At 40.8% G+C, this 22,440-nt stretch overlaps 1 long non-coding RNA gene across 1 annotated transcript; it reads right to left on the minus strand.

Moving 5' to 3' along the window:
- Positions 1 to 8,756: 8,756 nt before the first annotated feature.
- On the minus strand, positions 8,757 to 21,726 carry LOC129826299 (uncharacterized). The gene is made up of 2 exons (XR_008755012.1): positions 21,499 to 21,726; positions 8,757 to 9,936 (listed from the first exon to the last, which is right to left on the minus strand). It is a non-coding gene; the product is annotated as an uncharacterized LOC129826299 (long non-coding RNA).
- Positions 21,727 to 22,440: the final 714 nt, after the last annotated feature.

Genomic DNA, 22,440 nt, shown 5'->3' on the forward strand with positions numbered 1-22,440 from the left:
TTCTTTTACATACAAAGCAAAGAGACCCTGTTTTCTACACAAACAGTAATGCCACGGAGGAAAATAAAAAGCAGAAATATACAGCCCTTGCTGGCACTTCATATTAATGTAGGTAAATGGCCGCCTAATGGTCGAGTCTTTTTCTCTCCGGATCGCTTCCCCTCACATGGGCTCAATCAGCTGCTTCTGTGTTTTGTATCTCACCGCTGGCTTTCTTGACACTGCCTCACTTTTCCAAACACTTTGGTAATCCAGTATCATTAAAATTATTTTATCGTGACAAAATTAGCCACCGTATGGGTTATGATAATCACCCTCCAAATAAATCACTGATTAGATTGATCTAATCGATGGCCTTAATGTCAGTTTCAGTACATTCAGAGACAATGATCAGCACTACAACAATGTTTTATTTAACACTTTGAGAAAACGTGAAACACGCTTCTCCACTTCGACTCACACCTCCACTGAGACATGACTATCAGTCCTGTGTAATAAAAAAATCTGATATTTCAATTTATGCTCCGACGTGCCTTGCAAGTAATAGGCTACACAAACTACCCTCTTACCAGTGTTATCATATATTCTAGCTTGAGACTCTAGTTTTGATATATAATGGGACTACATGGAGAAATGATTATACATTATTTATAATAAAGGGTAGGCCTACATGGAGAAAATCAAACCTCTCTTATTATATATGAAAATAGGCAAATACATGAAACAATATTTATTTCCAATCAATGTAAATAGCCTATACATTTTAGAAACTACATTTCATTGGAAATATAACTTTGCCCTGTGTTTTTTTGCCCATGCACTACAGTTAGGCCCTATAGGCTATTGATCATTTAATTGATATCACACAATACATTGTTGTCACGCCCTGATCTGTTTCACCCGTCCTTGTGCTTGTCTCCACCCTCCTCCAGGTGTCACCCATCTTCCCCATTATCCCCTGGGTACTTATACTTGTGTTCTCTGTTTGTCTGTTGCCAGTTCGTAATGTTTGTCTCAGCTCCTGCTTTTCCCCAGTCTCTCTTTTTCTCGCACTCCTGGTTTTGACCCTTGCCTGTCTTCACTCTGAACCCGCCTGCCTGACCACTCTGCCTGACCCTGAGCCTGCCTGCCGTCCCGTACCTTTGCCGCAAACTCTGGATTATCGACCCCTGCTTGCCTTGACCTGTCATTTGCCTGCCCCTGTTGTTGTAATAAACACTGTTACTTCAGCACAGTCTGCATTTGGGTCCTACCTTAAACGTGATAATTGCAGGCACACTTGATCGCTTGCGCCCAGCAGAGAATTGAACTGCATTTTGACTCCTAAAGTGATCTTGACTAAGAAGTTTAGTGACAACTATTCTAGTCTATTTAGGGTATGGTTGGTTATTGTGATTATTACTGTTATATCAGGGGATTGTGTTCTAGTATCATAGTTTATTAATTATATGCCTAAGGTTTATTATGTGTAGGTCTATGTGAATCACAAGTTAAATGCAAGTCAAGGATTTAGGTAGGCCTACAACACTTTGGTCTGTAATGCGAAATCACATGTTAGATGGTTTATTGTGTGCAATCAATTACAGTAGGGCAGGGGTAAGCAAACCTGTTCCTGGAGTGCCACAGGTACTGCAGGATTTTGTTCCAACTAGGCACCACACCTGACCAACTAAGCTAATTGACCAGTTCAGTGATTGCCCAAATTCAATACACCTGGTCTTCCAGGTTGGTTAAATCAAAGACATCACATACCTGCAGCACTCCAGGACCAGGGTTGCCTAACCCTGCAGTAGGGTATCCAGTGCATTCAGAAAGTATTCAGACGCTACAAGCTTGACACACCTGTATTTGGGGAGCTCCTGCAATTCTTCTCTGCAGATCCACTCAAGCTCTGTATGGTTGGATGGGGAGAGATGCTGCACAGCTATTTTTATGTCTCTCCAGAGATGTTTGATCGGGTTCAAGTCTCGGAACTGGCTGGGCCACTCAAGGACATTTAGAGACTTGTCCCGAAGGCGTTGTCTTGAATGTGTGCTTAGGGTCGTTGTCCTGTTGGAAGGTGAACCTTCACCCCAGTCTGAGGTCCTGAGTGCTCTGGAGCAGGTTTTCATCAAGGATATCTCTGTACTTTTGTCCATTCATCTCTCCCTCCATCCTGACTAGTCTCCCAGTCTCTGCCGCTGAAAAACATCCCTACAGCATGATGCTGCCATAGCCATGCTTCATCATAGGGATGTGCCAGGTTTTCTCCAGAAGTGACGCTTGGCATTCAGGCCAAAGACTTCAATCTTGGTTTCATCAGACCAGAGAGTACTTTAGAGGACTTTTAGCAAACTCCAAGTCAGCTGTCATGTGCCTTTTACTGAGGTGTGGCTTCCATCTGGCCACTACCATAAAGGCCTGATTGGTGGAGTGCTGCAGAGATGGTTGTCTTTTTGGAAGGTTCTCCCATCTCCACAGAAGAACTCTGAAGCTCTGTCAGACTGACAATCTCCCCCGATTGCTCAGTTTGGCTGGGCGGTCAGTTCTAGGAAGAGTCTTGGTGGTTCCAACCTTCTTCCATTTATGAATGATGGAGGCCACTGTGTTCTTGGGGACCTTCAATGCTGTAGAAATATTTTGGTACCCTTCCCCAGATCTGTGCCTCGACACAATCCTGTCTCAGAGCTCGAAGGACAATTCCTTCAACCTCGTGGCTTGGTTTTGCTCTGACATGCACTGTCAACTGTGGGACCTTATATAGACAGGTGTGTGCCTTTCCAAATCATGTCCAATCAATTGAATTTACCACAGATGGACTCAAATTTGTAGAAGCATCTCAAAAATGATCAATGGAAACAGGATCCACCGGAGCTCAATTTTGAGTCTCATAGCAAAGGGTCTGACTACTTATGTAAAAAAAGGTATTTCTGTTTTTATTTTTAAAACATTTGAAAAAAAAAAAAACTGTTTTCACTTTGTCATTATGGGGTATTGTGTGTCAACTGATGAGGCAATTGTTTTATTTAATCCCTTTAAAATAAGGCTGTAACGTAACAAAATGTGGAAAAAGTCAAGGGGTCTGAATAGTTTCTGTATGCATCCTTTGATGCATAAGAACTCGCAGGTGTGATCATTCTACAGTGGTCACTGCAGCATACGCTCAAACCGGTGTGATTAGAACACTTAATAAGACCGTCTAGTTAAGATTGACACAACAGTCAGCGTTTGAGCTGGCCACGCAGTTTTTTCACAGAAACATTTAGCAAAAACAGTCTTTACAATGATATGTCCTCAATTTGAGTAGTTTATTTCCAAATGTAATGTTCAGACATTCACAGAAGTAGTAACAGCATGACAAAATGCTCATCCAAATCGGAATTTGTAGTCTACATTAATCCCAACGCTTCGAGGAAAGAGTGAGCTAACACAAGCGGTCATATTTAGCTAAATTTCGGCTGATAGAAATCAGAATATGAATTAGCTAATAGCAGCTACTATTTACAATTCATCAAATCCCGGGTGAGCTCACCAGAGATTGAAATCATTTAGTAAAACACTTTGTAAAAGTCTAAAGTAATCCGACTGTGGGTAGAGTTTGTGTGTGCCACAATGTTTGTTTTTCTGCGTCAACCAAAGATAAGAAGAGTTGACAAGACAAGTTGGGTCTGATTGCAGTATGCATGTTGAAGGGGGTGTGTAATCTACCATCACTCACTTCTGGAAATTTACTCAAAAGAACGAGTGAACCATCCCTTTACCTCGTTTTGTTATAACATCTTTGGTCTGACAACCAGAATGTATTGTATGATGTCAACAAACATAGCTCCACACATAGCTGGCAATTAGCTTAGCATTAGCTCATCATAATTAGTACAACCTTTAAAAAAGTATTTCACACACATCATACATTTGAAGTCGGAACTTTACATACACCTTAGCCAAATACATTTAAACTCAGTTTTTCACATTCCCAGTGGGTCAGAAGTTAACATACACTCAATTAGTATTTGGTAGCACTGCCTTTAAATTGTTTAACTTCAGTCAAATGTTTTGGGTAGCCTTCCACAAGCTTCCCACAATAAGTTGCGTGAATTTTGGCCCTTTCCTCCTGACAGAGCTGGTGTAACTGAGTCAGGTTTGTAGGCCTCCTTGCTTCCACATGCATTTCAGTTCTGCCCACAAGTTTTCTATCGGATTGAGGTCAGGGCTTTGTGATGGCAACTCCAATACCTTGACTTTGTTGTCCTTAAGCCATTTTGCCACAACTTTGGAAGTATGCTTGGGGTCATGGTCCATTTGTAAGACCCATTTGCGACCAAGCTTTAACTTCCTGACTGATGTCTTGAGGTGTTGCTTCAATATATCCACATAATTTTCCTCCCTCATGATGCCATCTATTTTGTGAAGTGCACCAGTTCCTCCTGCAGCAAAGCACACCCACAACATGATGCTGCCACCCCCGTGCTTCACGGTTGGGATGGTGTTCTTCGGCTTGCAAGCCTCCCCCTTTTTCCTCCAAACATAACAATTGTCATTATGACCAAACAGTTATATTTTTGTTTCATCAGACCAGAGGACTGATTTCTCCAAAAAGTACGGTCTTTGCCCCCATGTGCAGTTGCAAACCGTAGTCTGGCTTTTTATGGCGGTTTTGGAGCAGTGGCTTCTTCCTTGCTGAGCGGCCTTTCAGGTTATGTCGATTTAGGACTCGTTTTACTGTAGATATAGATCCTTTTGTACCGTATACAATGTCCTTTGCTGTTGTTCTGGGATTGCACTTTTCGCATCAAAGTACGTTCAGTTCTAGGAGACAGAACGCGTCTCCTTCTTGAGCGGTATGATGGCAGCGTGGTCCCATGGTGTTTATACTTGCATACTATTGTTTGTACAGATGAACATGGTACCTTCAGGCGTTTGGAAATTGCTCCCAAGGATGAACCCACATTTTTTTTCTGAGGTCTTGGCTGATTTCTTTTGATTTTCCCATGATGTCAAGCAAAGAGACACTGAGTTTGAAGGTAGGCCTTGAAATACCTCCACAGGTACACCTCCAATTGACTCAAATTATGTCAATTAGCCTATCAGAAGCTTCTAAAGCCATGACATAATTTTCTCGAATTTTCCGAGCACAGTCAAAGGCACAGTCAACTTAGTGTATGTAAACTTCTGACCCACTGGAATTGTGATTAAGTGAAATAATCTGTCTGTAAACAATTGTTGGAGAAATTACTTGCGTCATGCACAAAGTAGATGTCCTAACCGACTTGCCAAAACTATAGTTTGTTAACAAGAAATGTGTGGAGTGGTTGAAAAACAAGTTTTAATGACTCCAGCCTAAGTGTTTGTAAACTTCCGACTTCAACTGTATCTATGTCCATTACTATCTGTGCAATAATCGGAATGTATGATCTGTCACCAGTACTTGAAAAAGTGAATAAAACAGTATATAAATAAATTATTACCACACAAACCATTTTCTGATAATGATTTATTAATACTAGTGGCGCGTGCCAGAAGTCAATCACGTAACCTCTGACACCCACTCGGAACCATTCAGTGTTGTTGTTTATGTATGTAGTTAGTGGACTAAGCTGTAGCATTAGCAATGTCTTTCGAAAGGAGACAACTCATAAATGTGGAAATTCAGAAGATTTTTGTTATTTATGACAATGAGTCTGAGTATCAAAGTAAGGAATCAGATTCTGACCGTGACAGTGAGGGGCTGCCAACAACCTTCTGGCCATTGAGAACCCTGAATATGAAGACCCCTTGTCCACCAATGAAGTCCCAGGTTCTGCTGAAAATGCTGGTGGTTATGAAGGCAGACCAACAGTTGGTGAAGAATGGGAGGTCTGCGGTAGCTGTAAGGCCTCCAGCCATTTCACCCCTCCAGGCTTTGATGAGTTCCAGTCTGGAGTGAAAAGCCCTTTGCCATCTCCCTCTGAAGCAGAATGCTTCAAGCTGTTTCTGACAGAGGAGCTGGTGGGAGACATTGTGGAGAAGACCAATCAATATGCCCTTGGGGCTACAGGAGAAGAGAGAGCCCGGAGTGAGGGGGAAGCTCGCTAAATGGGTGACAACCAAAAATAGTGAAATGTATACTCTTGGTGACAGCCCTTCTCATGGGAATAGTGACCTGCCATGATACTATGCCTTTAGGATTCAGGGATGGGAATGAAGTTTTTGTTGTTAAATCACTACATGAATATTGAAATCTGGGTTATGCGTATTAATAAGTCGTCAGTATTTTCCTTCGTTTTTTATTCCTCTAGTAAAACTAGCTTTTGTTTTTGTTGTTCAACAACTACTGATACTTCAATAAAATAGACAACCATTACATATTGCCTATGTCTTTTCTTGCAGTTTTTTCCTCAAGTAAAACCGTAAAGGAGTGTACGTTCAAACATCATGTTGCTAGCATACAAAAGCCAGCCTCAATCTTCAGCAAGAAAGATGTCCAGCTCCAGTCATGATGTTGGCAAATAATGTTCAATATGTATGTGGATGTGATTTTCGAAAGTACAGAATAAAGAGGATTTATTAGTAATTAGAATACAATGTCAGGATACAGCAATAAAACAATATTACAGTGAAGTAACATAATAACACAGCTATAAAAAAATAAGCTGCATTGACAAAATCACAACTATGAATGATATAAGACACAGTAAGAAACAGTAACTGAAGAGCTCCACAAGGGCTCCACCAGGGGGCAGGGCAGCTGAGAGCAGAGCTATGCTAAACAGGCCATGGTCATGATAAGGCCAGGGCAGCTTCAAAGGAAGCAACACAAACTAATACTTCTGCATACTTGACTTGGGGAATTACTGGGGGAGTACTTGGGCTCTCATCGAAGAGAGAAGTTTGTCCGGCCCAAATTTAGGGTAGCATGCCTCAAACATAAATTGGTCTGCCACAGTGAAATGGGCTACTTCTACGTGAATTATGAGGAGGCAGAACACACCTAATTTAAAACTGCTGTTTGAAAATAAACTTTTTTTGAAAATAATTGACAAGTTGAAACATAGCCTATAGAGAATTACATAGCCTATAGCCTACATAGCCTATTGAGAATTAGCAGGCAGCGTGCCTTGGTTTAAGGGGAGTGAAGAGTTAACTGTTCTGTTGAGTAACATTTTGGAACAGTGAGCGTATTCTCATATCACACACATATAAAAACTCACGCTGGGGGGACAGTTAGAGATATTTGGAACTCACACGTGAAAAGGTTAATGTTTTTATTGCCCGCATTTTGGCCCACATACATTTTTTCTGGCTCTGCCATCAACGGATTTCTTCCTATGCCACTGCCCCTCCCAAACAGTCCCAGCAAAATTCTTTCTTGAGAAATTTTGCTTTATTTACTGACCATTTTAATTGAAAACAAATCACTTTAAAGTACTTGATTGTTAGACAGAAATTATTTGATATTCGGATAAAATGGCTGCATTGGACCTTTCAAAGTTATCTTTAAATTCAAAATGTAGGCCAGGTATTGTGTTCCTCATTGGCATTGATGGTTAGGAGAAATAAGAGCCATCCAGACAGGACTGAAAATGGCCTGGGATATACTTTTGATGATTGCAATGCGAAACCTTTGGCATGTCGTAGTGTATTAGATGATCAAAATGATCAACCTCTGCAGAGTTTGAATACATGCGCAAACGTTAACATTTCAGATTAACCTAATGCTAACCCTTTGGCTCATTTGGCTCATTTGCTGCCATTAAATGCTGAAAGAGATGCAAACCTGGCAGGAGTCCATCTCTCTTGTCATAGCGCTCTCCCTCTCACTCACTATCAGAGCCCAGTCAAATCGAGTTAGCAAGTCAAATCAGGTTAGACCCTCTTTAGCGTCGAACTACACTTTTAATTCAGCGCATCACTTCATCAGCAACATGCCCCCGAGTGTCAGCATGCCAACACCGGCGTTCCTGACCGGAGAACTCGCCGCGGCGCTGATCCATATCCGGCAGGGTCAGCCCGGATCAGGATACAGGCCCAGTTTTTGGGCCATAGGATGCGGTTGTGTGAGGAGGAGAGGAGTTACTGACACTTCTGACTCTCCTTCACTATGACGTGTGTTCAGAGGTCTCCACACACCTTGTCGTCCCTCTCTGTGCCCTGTCGGCTGTCACTGGGGGTTGAGTGTGTGACAGTATGTCCCTGTTTGTGCTCCCATGGAGTGGGGTTGGAGGGGGTGGCAGGGGCCATGTCCTGGCTGCCAGTCACTCCACACAGGGTTGGGCCTGGTGGAAACACACACAGTCCCCACCTCCACCATATCATCCACTCTTCACCACCTTCCCTCCTGCCCCCAGTCACTCATGGATAGGCCTACTCTCTGGCTCTCCCTTTACTCAAAGTCCACCTCAGTTGGTGACCAAAATTGTGCATTCCCAGACACGTGCCCAAAGACACAAACAAAAATGGAGCGACGCGTGTACACACAAACACGCTCACGCACTTGCACACACACACACACGTACGCATCTATCACACACACACACACACACACACACACACACACACACACACACACACACACACACACACACACACACACACACACACACACACACACACACACACACACACACACACACACACACACACACACACACACACACACACACACACACACACACACACACACACGCACACGCACGCACACACACTAACTGTTATTCCACCAAAACCCTGTCGGCTAATGCACCAGTCCATTTCCATTGGAGAAAACTGCCATAGAGTGAGATACATTCAGGGAGCACATCGAGGAGAGATAGTCCTTTATTCTGATGTTGATACTCTCTCTACTGTTGCCTTAGGGCACCTTAACCTCAGCAGAGACTAATAGCAAGAGTCTGACCGTCTTTGCAATATCAAGGAATAATGGGACTTAAACATGCATTAAGCACTGTGTCACCCACCATGACACACACAACAACCACAACAACTGCTAAACCTTCAGCCTACAACTCATACAACATTGTTCTGATACAGACATGGCTTCAATACAGTCTATGTATAGAAAATAAACTCTACATCAACCTCAACCAATGGCTTTAGATTTAAGAAAAATATCTTGCCTCTGCGTTATGTAAATCATTTTTAGGCATGACTCATATAAGATATGAGCTTCATTTAGACTCTGTTAGGGAGCGGAAATGCATGTATTTCTCATTTGTCAGGATTTTCCTGCTTCATATTTTGCAAATCAAAGCAATAAAGACACAAACACGGCAATATACACTGAATATACAAAACATTAAGGACATCTGCTCTTTCCATGACATAGACTGACCAGGTGAAAGCTAGGATCCCTTATGCTATGATGTCACTTGTAACATCCACCTCAATCAGTGTAGATGAAGAGGATGAGCCAGGGTTAAAGAAGGATTTTGAGCCTTGAGACAATTGAGACATGGATTGTAAAACTCTGCAAAGAAAGAAATGTCCTCTCACTGTCAACTGCGTTTATTTTCAGCAAACTTAACGTGTAAATATTTGTACGAAAATAACAAGATTCAACAACTGAGACATAAACTGAACAAGTTCCACAGACATGTGACTAACAGAAATTGAATAATGTGTCCCTGAATAAAGGGGGGGTCAAAATCAAAAGTAACAGTATCAGGTGTGGCCACCAGCTGCATTAAGTACTGCAGTGCATCTCCTCCTCATGGACTGCACCAGATTTGCCAGTTCTTGCTGTGAGATGTTACCCAACTCTTCCACCAAGGCACCAGCAAGTTCCCGGACATTTCTGGGGGGAATGGCCCTAGCCCTCACCCTCCGATCCAACAGGTCCTAGACGTGCTCAATGGGATTGAGATCCGGGCTCTTCGCTGGCCATGGCAGAACACTGACATTCCTGTCTTGCAGGAAATCACGCACAGAACGAGCAGTATGGCTGGTGGCATTGTCATGCTGGAGGGTCATGTCAGGATGAGCCTGCAAGAAAGGTACCACATGAGGGAGGATGTCTTCCCTGTAACGCACAGCGTTGAGATTGCCTGCAATGTCAACATGGGCCAGCATCAATTTGGTACACTTTCGACACCTTGAAGAGTCCATAGGCCAACGAATTGAAGCTGTTCTTTGGGCTAAACGGGGGGGTGCAACTCAATATTAGGAAGGTGTTTCTAATGTTTGGTATACTCAGTGTACATCTCTGAATGTACGTATCGCTCTGACCTTCTTTATAAATACCATGTGGGTGGATATTTGTCTAATACCTACAGTATGTGTACAAGCGCGTGTAAAATAACTTGAGGCTACTGAGTCTGCAAGTGTGAGTCATGCATGCAGAGAGGCAACCTTAATAGAAAATGATTCAAGTAAAAGTGAAAGTCACCCAGTAAAATACTACTTGAGTAAAAGTCAAGTATTTGTATTTATTAAATATACTTACGTATCAAAAGTAAAAGTATAAATAATTTCAAATTCCTTTTATTAAGCAAACCAGACCGCACCATTTAATGTTTTTATTTATTTTATTTTTTACTTATGGATAGCCAGGGGCACACTCTAAAACGCAGACATCACTTACAAACAAAGCATGTGTGTTTAGTGAGTGCGCCAGATCAGAGGCAGTAGGGATGACCAAGGATGTTCTCTTGATAAGTGTGTGCATTTGACCATTTTCCTGTCCTTCCAAGCATTCAAAATGTAACGAGTACTTTTAGGTGTCAGGGAAAGCGTATGGAGAAAAAGTACAGTATTTTCTTTAGGAATATAGTGAGGCAAAAGTAAAAGTTGTCAAAACTATAAATAGTAAAGTAAAGTCCTTAAGTAGTACTTAAAATATATTTTTTTAAGTTCTTTGCACCACTGATTATATTCTTAAAACATTCTAGTAACAAAAAAAATAGTAATCTTTGTTTTGTTTAAAGCTATTTATATAGTATAAATCTCCTATTGTTGTCAACATCAAGATGTAGCCTAGTTTCCCTATTTGTATTTTTTACCCCCACATGTACTTTGTTTGTATGACAAAAAAACAACATAAAGTCATTCATTCAGACACATTGACTGACAGGAGGGATGTGAGTGTGTGTGTGTGTGTGTGTGTGTGAGATAGAGTTCACTGAATCAAGGGGGCTGCAGGGTCTTGGTGTAGGCGTGGTACCCTAACCCTTCTCTGAATACTGCGTAGGCTGTGTTAAATACACTTCAGCCACAGCCTAGAGCCACTTTACCATAGGAGATAGCCTGAGGGGCCTCTTTCTCTGGTCCCCCCCCTCTCTCCCTCCTTCACCTCATTTTCAAACATGTCAATTTCCTCTGAATGAGGATTTCTAACCTCTTTGAATGGTACATGTAAGCTCTTTCTATTCCTCGCTATTTTTGTTGCAATGTATTGCATGCCATTGCAACCTAGTGTCATTGTGAAGAATACATGAATTCTCTGAATCAAGACACATTTTGATTTACGGGTTGTCTTTTTATTTTCTTACACCAAAGGTAAAACTAGTTATTGCCTATCCAAATGATTTCTAATGGAATGAGGACAACTTAGATTCCCACCAGCATGATTAAGATGTTGATTTAGAATTAGCAATGATGTGACCATCAAACTATTACAAAAGCATACACAGACAAACCATAGTCCCTTTACATGTTTGTTACAACTCACATTATTTATATTATTTAGTACAATGCACATCGCCCTCTGTTGTTCGAATAGGGAACAAGCTGTTTAATTATTGAAAATGTTCAGTGGTAGGCTACAGCACAAATTACCAAGTTTTCATAATATCTTTTTAACTCTGTATAGTATCAATAAAACGACACAATATTGTAACGCATGATATCTATTGTATGACTTAATCGTTTCGTAAAAGCGATTTTAGCATTTCATATTATGAGTGATGCAACACAAACTTCAAAAACCAAATTAAAATATAGGGAGAGGTCTCCTATAGCACAGAACGTGATGGAAGTGAGCTGTAGACAGAAAAAGGATGGTTTTGATCAGGAATTTCCCCTGGATAATTGTCAGGATTCACTGTTTGGAAGGTGACTTACAAAGGAAAAATATGACACTGGTATTTGTTGGGGAAACATGAATATGTTTCAAACTTCCGCCAAACAAAGAAATACGATATTTATGGTGTTTTTGGGACTCTCTCTCTCTAGACACATACACACACATATTCACAGATATGTAAAAAGCTAATTTTCCCGCTTTTTCCTTTCTAATCAAAAGCATTTCTATGTCGTCATACAGGCAAAAAAGCTTGTTAGAGTCCTTTCAACAAGGGAACACCATACAGTGTGGAAGATCATCCTAATTATGTTATTAATGGAGGCAAATGCAAAATATCAAAACTCTCACAGAAAGTATACTGAAAGGATGCATAGACTGAATGAAACCAAAAGAATGTATTCTGAGTTAAATCCTTCTCTACTTATTTTTAGAGGCAAAGAGCGAAAGACACACCAGAAACAGTAACAGTCCTCAGTTGAGTTAGATGAATGACAATTTAATATGCATTAATGATGCATTTTACAGAAGCTGATTGAATGGTATCAATTAAATTGAAAATCACTTTATAGATACAGTATATGGTGATATATTGCAACCAATGACAACTTGTGATAAACCTCAAATTATAGCTCAGCATTCTTACCCACCGTACACAGATGTCAGTTCAACATCTACAGTGGCTTGTGAAATTATTCACCCCCCTTGGCATTTTTCCTATTTTGCTGCCTTATAACATGGAATTAAAATAGATTTTTTGGGGGGGTATGTATAATTTGATTAACACAACACGCCTACCACTTTGAAGATGCAACATATTTTTAAATTGTAAAGCAAAATAGAAATGTGACAAAAAAAAATGAAAACTTGAGCGCGCAAACTGCTTCAGCTCCTTCAAGTTGGATGGGTTCCGCTAGTTTACAGAAATCTTTAAGTCATACCACAGATTCTCAATTGGATTGACGTCTGGGCTTTGACTAGGTCATTCCAAAACATTTAAATGTTCCCTTAAAACACTTGAGTGTTGCTTTATCAGTATGCTTAGGTTCATTGTCCTGCAGGAAGATGAACCTCTGTCCCAGTCTCAAATCGATTGAATACTGAAACAGGTTTCCCTTAAGAATTTCCCTGTATTTAGCGCCATGCATCATTTCTTCAATTCTGACCAGTTTTCCAGTCCTTGCCGATGAAAAACATACCCACAGCATGATGCTGCCACCACCATGCTTCACTCTGGGGATGGTATTCTCGGGGTGATGAGAGGTGTTGGGTTTGCACCAGACATAGCGTTTTCCTTGATGGCCAAAAAGCTAAAATTGTCTCATCTAACCAGAGTCCATTCTTCCATATGTGTGGGGAGTCTCCCACATGCATTTTGGCAAAAACCAAACGTGTTTGCTTATTTTTTTCTTTGAGCAATGGCTTTTTTCTGGCCACTCTTCCGTAAAGCCCAGCTCTGTGGAGTGTACGGCTTAAAGTGGTCCCAGATTCTCCAATCTCCTCTGTGAAGCTTTGCAGCTCCTTCGGGGTTATTTTTGGTCTCTTTGTTGCCTCTCTGATTAATACCCTCTTTGCCTGGTCTGTGAGTTTTGGTGGGTGGCCCTCTCTTGGCAAGTTTGTTGTGGTGCCATATTCTTTCCATTTTTTAATAATGGATTTAATGGTGCTCCATGGGATGTTCAAAGTTTTTGATATTTCTTTTATAACCCAACACTGATCTGTACTTCTCCACAACTTTGTCCCTGACCTGTTTGGAGAGCTCCTTGGTCTTCATGGTGCCGCTTGCTTGGTGGTGCCCCTTGCTTGGTGTTGCAGACTCTGGTGCCTTTCAGAACAGGTGTATATATACTGAGATCACGTGACAGATTATGTGACACTTAGATTGCACCCAGGTGGACTTAATTTAACTAATTATGTGACTTCTGAAGGTAATCGGTTGCACCAGATCTTATTTAGGGTTTCATAGCAAAGGGAGTGAATACATATACACAGACCACTTTTCGTTTTTTTGCATTTTTTGAAACAAGTTATTTTTTCATTTTACTTCACAAATTTGTACTATTTTGTGTATGTCCATTACATGAAATCCAAATAAAAATCTATTTAAATTACAGGTTGTAATGCAACAAAATAGGGAAAATGCCAAGGGGGGTGAATACTTTTGCAAGGCACTGTAGTTTTGATTTACATGTGGTTGAGTTGTCAACTAACGTGATACCAACGTGAAATTCTACCAAAAAACTTGAATTGATTTGAAATCAACAAAACATTTCACAGTCATTGGATTTAGGTTAAAAGTATTAGTTATATTGATAAATGATATCAAATCCAATCAGTTTTCCATGTTGATTCAACATCATCACACAGAATTTTCTGGTTAAAATGACGTGGAAACAATGTTGATTCAACCAGTTTTTGCTTAGTGGGTTAACACTTGACTTCACTTATTCATCCCAATTTCCTTCAATGCAAATCCCTTCAAGACAACAGAGACAGTTTCTTTTGGTATACAGTATACAAAGAAACTTTGCATTTGCTCATATTGCATTGAAAGATAGGTTTACAAAAATACTAACTGAGCTGAAACACGGAAAAATGAACGACTTAATTGTGAATTAGATATTATTACTTTTAATGCAATCAAAAATAGCAAATTGAACAGGGCGTGGGAAACACATCAAGCTATACACACACGGTTGTCTTTAGAGTCATTGTGTCTGACATTGTACTTGTGAGAAAGAATGTACAGTGAGATCTTTCTTTCCTTGTTTCCTGAGCAACCTAACCTTCAAATTAATTATGGCCTTCTCCTCTATACACCCCTGGCATAGACACACACACACACACACACACACACACACACACACACACACACACACACACACACACACACACACACACACACACACACACACACACACACACACACACACACACACACACACACACACACACACACACACACACACACACACACACACACACACACACACACAGGAAACACAAACCTCACAAGCATTTCATCCCCAGCCTTTGGGGGAGGGCCTTATTCTCTTTTGGGGGATTCTGGCGCAGGATTTTTGTTGGTTTTAGTTTTGCACCCTCAATCAATACCTAACAGGCAGAGTTTTAATCATGTTTTTAATGTGGTGGTACAAGAGGTGGGCAGGGTATTGTCCACATGTGAAAGGCTGGTCGGAGGGGAGTCCTTTGGTGTTTCTTTACATTCACCTGCTGGGCTCTATTGGGTCTCTTTCAGAGAGAAAGGGACTGGGGAAATGAATAAAGGACACAGGCAAAAGGGTCCGTTAGACTGGACCATGGTTTAATGAAGGGCTACCTGTAATCTCCATAGTGTCTCACAGTGCTGTCGGTTTGTACGTCTACAGTGCTTCCCCCCTCTCTTTACCATGGCTATTCAGACCCACAGAGAACCTGAGACAAGACAAACAGGGTGGCCCATAAAACAACTATGAGCTAATAACACTCTGCTCTAATTTGTGTGTGTGGAAAAGAGAGCGAAAAGAGAGAGCGAGAAAGAGGGAATGGGATATAGGCTACACATAGCTTGCGCCATTAAGAATATTGCGAAATCGTGATGGGCATATCCCATCACAAATCAATTAATTTCGTAAATATTATTAAAAAACCCACAGTATGCTAGTGGTTGATGTAGAGTAGTTTCTGTGTTGGGAGATTGTTTGGTTGAAAAATGAACCCATTAGCCTGTTAATAACGCATAGTGATGATCTAAACTATAAATTAAACAGTAAGAACATTACTTTTCTGGGCGGTCCTTATTAACTTCTATGTGAACAATAACCATATGATTTAAATATACACCACACTGAAGACATTTCCCATGAAAGTTAACAAACACATCCTTGAATTCCTTTACCAAGAGTATTGTCCAAAGCATCAGAAACCCACACGATAGTACCGTGGCACCATCTAGTGGATATTATATTTACTAGAGTTATCACTCAAGCTGGGTGACATTGGTCTTTTTGTAAGTGCAAAATAGAGACACACACACACACACACACACACACACACACACACACACACACACACACACACACACACACACACACACACACACACACACACACACACACACACACACACACACACACACACACACACACACACACACACACACACACACACAGGGAGAGAGATAGAGAGATCCTTAAAAGGCATTATTCAGAATCAAATAGCATACCATTTAAGATGTAGGCACTTCCTACACAGAAACACAAAGCCTTTGCTATTGACCGTGCACATGATTCAAGACATCCATACCTTGGAAATTGCTTGAATCAAATCAATAACTAGAGTGCTGTTGAATTGAACTGTGAGGGAAAATTAAAGAGAATTCATGGACCCATTGGTATTATGGGCTTAATCAAATTGTCTTTATAGTTAGCAAAGGGGATGCTTCATATAGCCTACAATAAAAATGCAACATGCACATACCCAATTTTATTGTCTATTCTCTAAATACTGAATTAAGAAATTCATTTGTTCTAAAAATAAGAGGAACAAAAATGATGAGCAATATGCTGTGCACTTTTTGAAATGAATATAGCTTAATTCTAAATTCTAAAATCCCTGCATGAGCAGCGTGATCAAAATGCCTCAGTTAGAAAGCGTTCAATTAAAAACAGATCTAATGCAAATATATGTTGTACAATATGCCAGTTGTTAACTTGTTCCCAGTATACCATATCCCACTGGATACACACTGGTTGAATCGACGTTGTTTCCACATCATTTCACGGAAATTACATTGAACCGACATGGAATAGACATTGAATTAACGTCTGTGCCCAGAGGGATGCTATTGTTTAACTTGTCTCAGTCTCATGTCAAACTCCAATCTTTTTAGGTGTTCACTAAAAGTTTAGGACTTCCATTTGCAATATTTATGGAACAATATGCTTGTAATTGCCAAACTACTGAGTGTTTTAAAATTATTTGAGTGTGATTTAAACTGCACATTTGTCAGGGAAAACAGGGAACTTGTGACTGTGATGCCTGATCCACCTGCCATGCTTTTTGTTGAAGTCCCTGGAAGGCTTGACATGTTCAGCGGTGAATCATCACTGGCCATTTAATGCTTTTCATGTGAGGAAAAGCAATTAAAGACGGGATAGATCATAGGGGCACCACGTGATTATAGTGCAGCACTTCAGCCAATCAACACCCAGCGTCTAACCCTCGAATTTCCAATCAGTAAAAAAACTAAAACAGCAACAGCCTCCATAAACTCAAATATTGCCAATTTTTTTCGTACACCCTGTCATGTCTTAGATTAGCCTATTTAAAAATGACAGGACATCCCTAATAGGCCTTCTAGTCTTTTTTCGATCTATTTATTTAGCTAAAATAAATCTAAGCTTCACCACAATGTAGGCTAATTGATGGAATGCACAACTATTACAATATCAGACAGAAAGCCTATGGAAACATGTAACAAATATGGCTTGTTTATCGGTTATTTGAAGCACTGAAGCATTGATATTTCATTATGCAATAGGCTATATTATTCTCATGACAATACAAACAAGGTAAACAAAATGGAACAAAAATATTTTCGCCGTGCGTTATTAACAGGCTAATGTGTTCCTTTTTCAAACAAACAAACAATCCCCCAACAGGGAAACATCTACATCCACCACTAGCATACTGTGAGGTTTTCAGATATTTAAGCTACTAATTGATTTGATTTGGGATATGCCCATCATGACTTGGATATATTCTCAACGGCGCAAGCTATGTATAGCCGATATGCCGTTCCCATCTCAATTCCAGTAGCTACTAGCTTACAAGAGAATCAGAGGAAAACCCTACGCACCAAAACCACAAGTAGTAGGACATACTGTAAAGGTAGGTTATACAACCTATCTTCATTCAGTCAACCTTGTGCATCTTTCCATTGGAGCCTCTCATGTATTTCTCCATACTTTACACTGCTGTCCATGGAAATGTTCATTCTCACATGCTCTCTCTCTCTTCTCTCTATTTGATCTCTCTCTCTCGTTCTCTCCTTCTCTCGTTCTCACACACACGCACGCACGCACGCACGCACACACACACACACACACACACACACACACACACGAGGGGCAGACAGAGAACACATTGCACAGACAGGTCATACATTACTCAAGCAGCAGCCCACATGTATCCATGTCGGTGAAATGGGCTGGCTATTTGGAAAGGTGCGGACATGGCACATTGATATAAAGGGTCATTTGGAAGACTTTGCAGGGGCTGTGTACTGTGAAGGATTGGATTTTCACATGAATGCCTGCACTTTCACATCTCTCTCCCCTTTTCACTCGGGATGGAGACAGTCTGAGTGACAGAGCACAATATGGGTCTTCAGCCTGTGTCCACATGTACCAATATTTACAAAGACATTCAGTACCAACCTTGAAACACGGCCTCTTACCCAAACTTTTGGAGTAGGTCTACACTTACAGCTAACATTCACACACTAATGGATCCATAAAACAACAAAAGCAGAAACATTGCCATAGCAGATTTGTATTCCTGGTGAATGTGTTGATAAATTTGATCCAATAACTTGTCCATTGGCATATCCGAGGAGGGATTCTTGAGTGCAGCCCAACTATTGTCTACCAAGGACATCGCTGTTAGACTTCTATTAGACTGTGGAGCATCTGATTTCAGCGAACCTTCAAGTCAGTCTTTTGATTGAATCCAGAAATGAGTTGAAATGTGAGCAAGATCCAGCCAATAGGTGAATAAAAGATTGGCCTTGGGGTCTTAACATTCCCCTTAAGGATGTGCATGCATCTTTAATGTAGCTTGGAAGGTACATTGGGGTTGTAACTCAGACCAGATAAGAAATATTGTACTAATAGAAACACTTACTTCTGTCAGAATTCCTTACTTCGCTCTGTGTGTGTGAGTGTGTGAGTGTGTGTGTGTGTGTGTGTGTGTGTGTGTGTGTGTGTGTGTGTGTGTGTGTGTGTGTGTGTGTGTGTGTGTGTGTGTGTGTGTGTGTGTGTGTGTGTGTGTGTGTGTGTGTGTGTGTGTGTGTGTGTGTGTGATATATCGCCATACATTTATGGAAATAAACAGCCAGCAATTTATTTCTGCCCTTTTCCCCCTCTTTCTTTGCTCCTCCCAGTGTGGATGGATAGATGGATGAATGGATGTGTTTCCAGGGGAGAGGAGTAGAGCTGGTTCCCTGCCTGTTTAGAATGCACATCACGTAAAGCAGGTCCGTGTTCCTCATTTAGTGCGCTACTGTACAGCTGGGGAGTTGGCGTACAGCGCATGCAAATGTGTCTGGATTTGAATGGAGAGAAGGTAGACACAAAGCTCAATTAGGCAGAGGGGTGGAAGGGGAGCGCTAGCTGTCTGAGGGAGAGGGGGAGGGGGGGGAGGAGGTTTAATGCCAACCTGGCTGGCTGGAGAAACCCATTCACACTCAGACAAACACACACACACATACACACATACATACATACACACACGGGCATACTCCCAAGTTAATCTGATTCAACAGAGAGCACTTACATTGTCAGATCAACAAGCTTGGCGACATAATGTATGTGGGATATATCCATATAAAAAAAGACTAAATTAAACACTCAAAAAAACAAAATTGGTTTCATTACTGAGCACAGGAGTCGATCCTGTACCAGTGTAATTCCATTCACACACTCTAGTGGTGGCGAGATGTGCTCTTGAGGGAGCTCTATGTCAGTACGCACCTGACCCAATGCATGTCCTTGGGGGCGCTACTGAAATTACCACAGCAACTCCTGGTCACCATGGCAACCACTGCATCAAGGGTTGGTATGGAAATTAAAAGGGGTGGGTATTGTGGAGAGCAATAATTAATATTGGCATGATGGGGATGTAAATAAGGAATTCACTGAGTGTGTCTAAGCCAGAGTACACATTGATTAAAAAAAATGTGACACTGATTGTCACATGTAATATAGACTAACATGCCGGTAAGGAAGAACGGGCCATAAAAATAACATGCATCTTTAAGAATTAATAAACACATCTGTACAAATAAACATCATTCAACTCCAATCTCAAACCAAATGTTATGTAATGTTCTGTCAATGACCACTGCCAATACCTGAATGCCATCACATGATTCTGACAAAAAATGAAGAACAACCATGTAAATTAGAAAAAAAAACAAAGATAGGAACCCATCATTATCATCATCAACCTGGTCAACACCCTCATAATCATCATCATAACCATCATCATCATCATTGTTCCATGGTCATCATGGCTCCAATCAGTTTTCTTCATCACAATCCTAATCATACTGACTGGGTCCACAACATATAAGGTTAATTGGTAGAGCAAGTAGCCTTCCCTTTGGCCTGTCTTGTCCCTCATCATGGTAACCACCTTACAGATGACAGGTGTGTAGTGTGTTTAGAGAACATTTAGAGCTTCTAGATTCATAAGGAATAATAAACAGTAGGCTAGTATTGGACCCGCTAACTTTAATTGTATAAAACACATATTCAATTTGAATGGAAATCCTTTCGTGTCTGGTGTTCAGTATGTGGTACAGTATAATGCTTGTGAAAAAGGTGTCAATCAATCACTCAGATAGCAATATGCACTACAATCAGATCATGATGACAACATCACAAAAAGCATCATCGCAGTAAAGTACAGCCAACAAGGCAATCCCCATTCCACATTATTATTCCTATTTCATATTCAAATTGCTGCTCAAAGACAGTCTCTGGAACTAGCATTAATGTGTCAATGCCTGAAGCTTTTCAGATGAAGCAATATTTTTGCATCATGCTGCACAGGCTAGTGCGAATGCAGTTCATTTTAGACTAAATAAGAGTAACTCGATCAGGGTGTTGCTCAGATCATTTGGTTGATCTGCTGATGCCAAAGCAACCCTGCGTGATTTCCCACCACTCACATTCTGTCAGAACGCATAAACACAGCCCTTAGTCACACAGATAGCAATATGTATCAAGACTCTCTCTCTCTCTCTCTCTCTCTCTCTCTCTCTCTCTCTCTCGCTCTCTCTCTCTCTCTCTCTCTCTCTCTCTCTCTCTCTCTCACACATCCCATACACAGGGGGAAAATAATGCAAATAGGGAAACTAGGCTACATCTTGTTGACAACAACAGGAAAGTGTAGATTTATGCTATATACATGCCTAGCTGCATGTTATCAAAGGCAGGGTGAAACCACCTAGAAGTGAACACGAACACACCCACATACACGCACATATGCACACATGACGCGCGTACACACACAAACCATAGCTATATACGTTGCTATGGTCTCATCAATAATGCATTGACGCTTCATGTTTATGCAATTCACAGGGCAAAGAACGAGCGGTCGGTATTGTAGGCTAGATACAAGCTCCCTGTACATAGCATGCCATAATAAAACCATATCTGTTAAAACGCTCAGGCTGAAAATGTACTGCCGATTGACAGCGCGTGCAAGACATAAAAATATTGAAAAGTCTCACATACCTGTTATAGCATTTCCTCTGTTTTTGGTTCAATATGCAGGCTTTAAGGGCTTCGTGATAACACCGCACACAGGACATACAACTGTAGTGCTATGGTGATATTCAAATGAATGGCTCCCACTGAACGCAAGACCATTTATTATTCATAAATTACTAATGTTTATGCAAATAAGGCAATACGGAACCACTGGGTAGGGTGGGGGTTGAGTAAACCTTTCAGTCTGTTATAGTAAACATTTGAGTCAGTTGCTGGTTTTCATATTTCAATGAGTCACATTTCTCAGAAACAGTACATTTGCCCTTGATTGGCTAAAGGCTAATTAATATCCCTTTTATGTTTTGGCCATAGCCTATGATTTCGATGGGACGGATCTGACAAATAGACAAATAAAATTGTCCGGGAGATGACATGGCTTTTAGTTTGGTGAATAGATGTGGGGGTTTCAGTGATTCCAAAGAAATGTCTTGCCTTTAGCTTGTAGCAAGCCTCTGCATACTTGTTATTTCAAATGTCAAGAGAAAATGGAACTCAACTGGTTGTTAAATGGACATTTATTTGTATAATAAAAACTCATCACTATGTCCTGACAGTGCCTATAACAACAACTAAACAATCATCTCAGTTGATGCCCAAATTTTGCTAAATGTAATAAGCTACCACTGATTATAGGTTATGTTCTCCTATGGCCAAAAGGCCAGCTTGTGTATCCACACCTACCTTGATCTTTCTGACATTCTTCTCAGCATAAAGACCTACCCATAATTTTACTTAATTGCTGCTCTCTCTCTCTCTCTGTGTATGTATGTATGTATGTATGTATGTATGTATGTATGTATGTATGTATGTATGTATGTATGTATGTATGTATGTATGTATGTGTGTGTGTATGTGTGTGTGTGTGTGTGTGTGTGTGTGTGTGCGTGTGTGTGTGTGATAGATAGA

The sequence above is a fragment of the Salvelinus fontinalis genome, chromosome 28, assembly GCF_029448725.1.
Source record: "Salvelinus fontinalis isolate EN_2023a chromosome 28, ASM2944872v1, whole genome shotgun sequence".
Lineage (NCBI taxonomy): Eukaryota > Metazoa > Chordata > Actinopteri > Salmoniformes > Salmonidae > Salvelinus > Salvelinus fontinalis.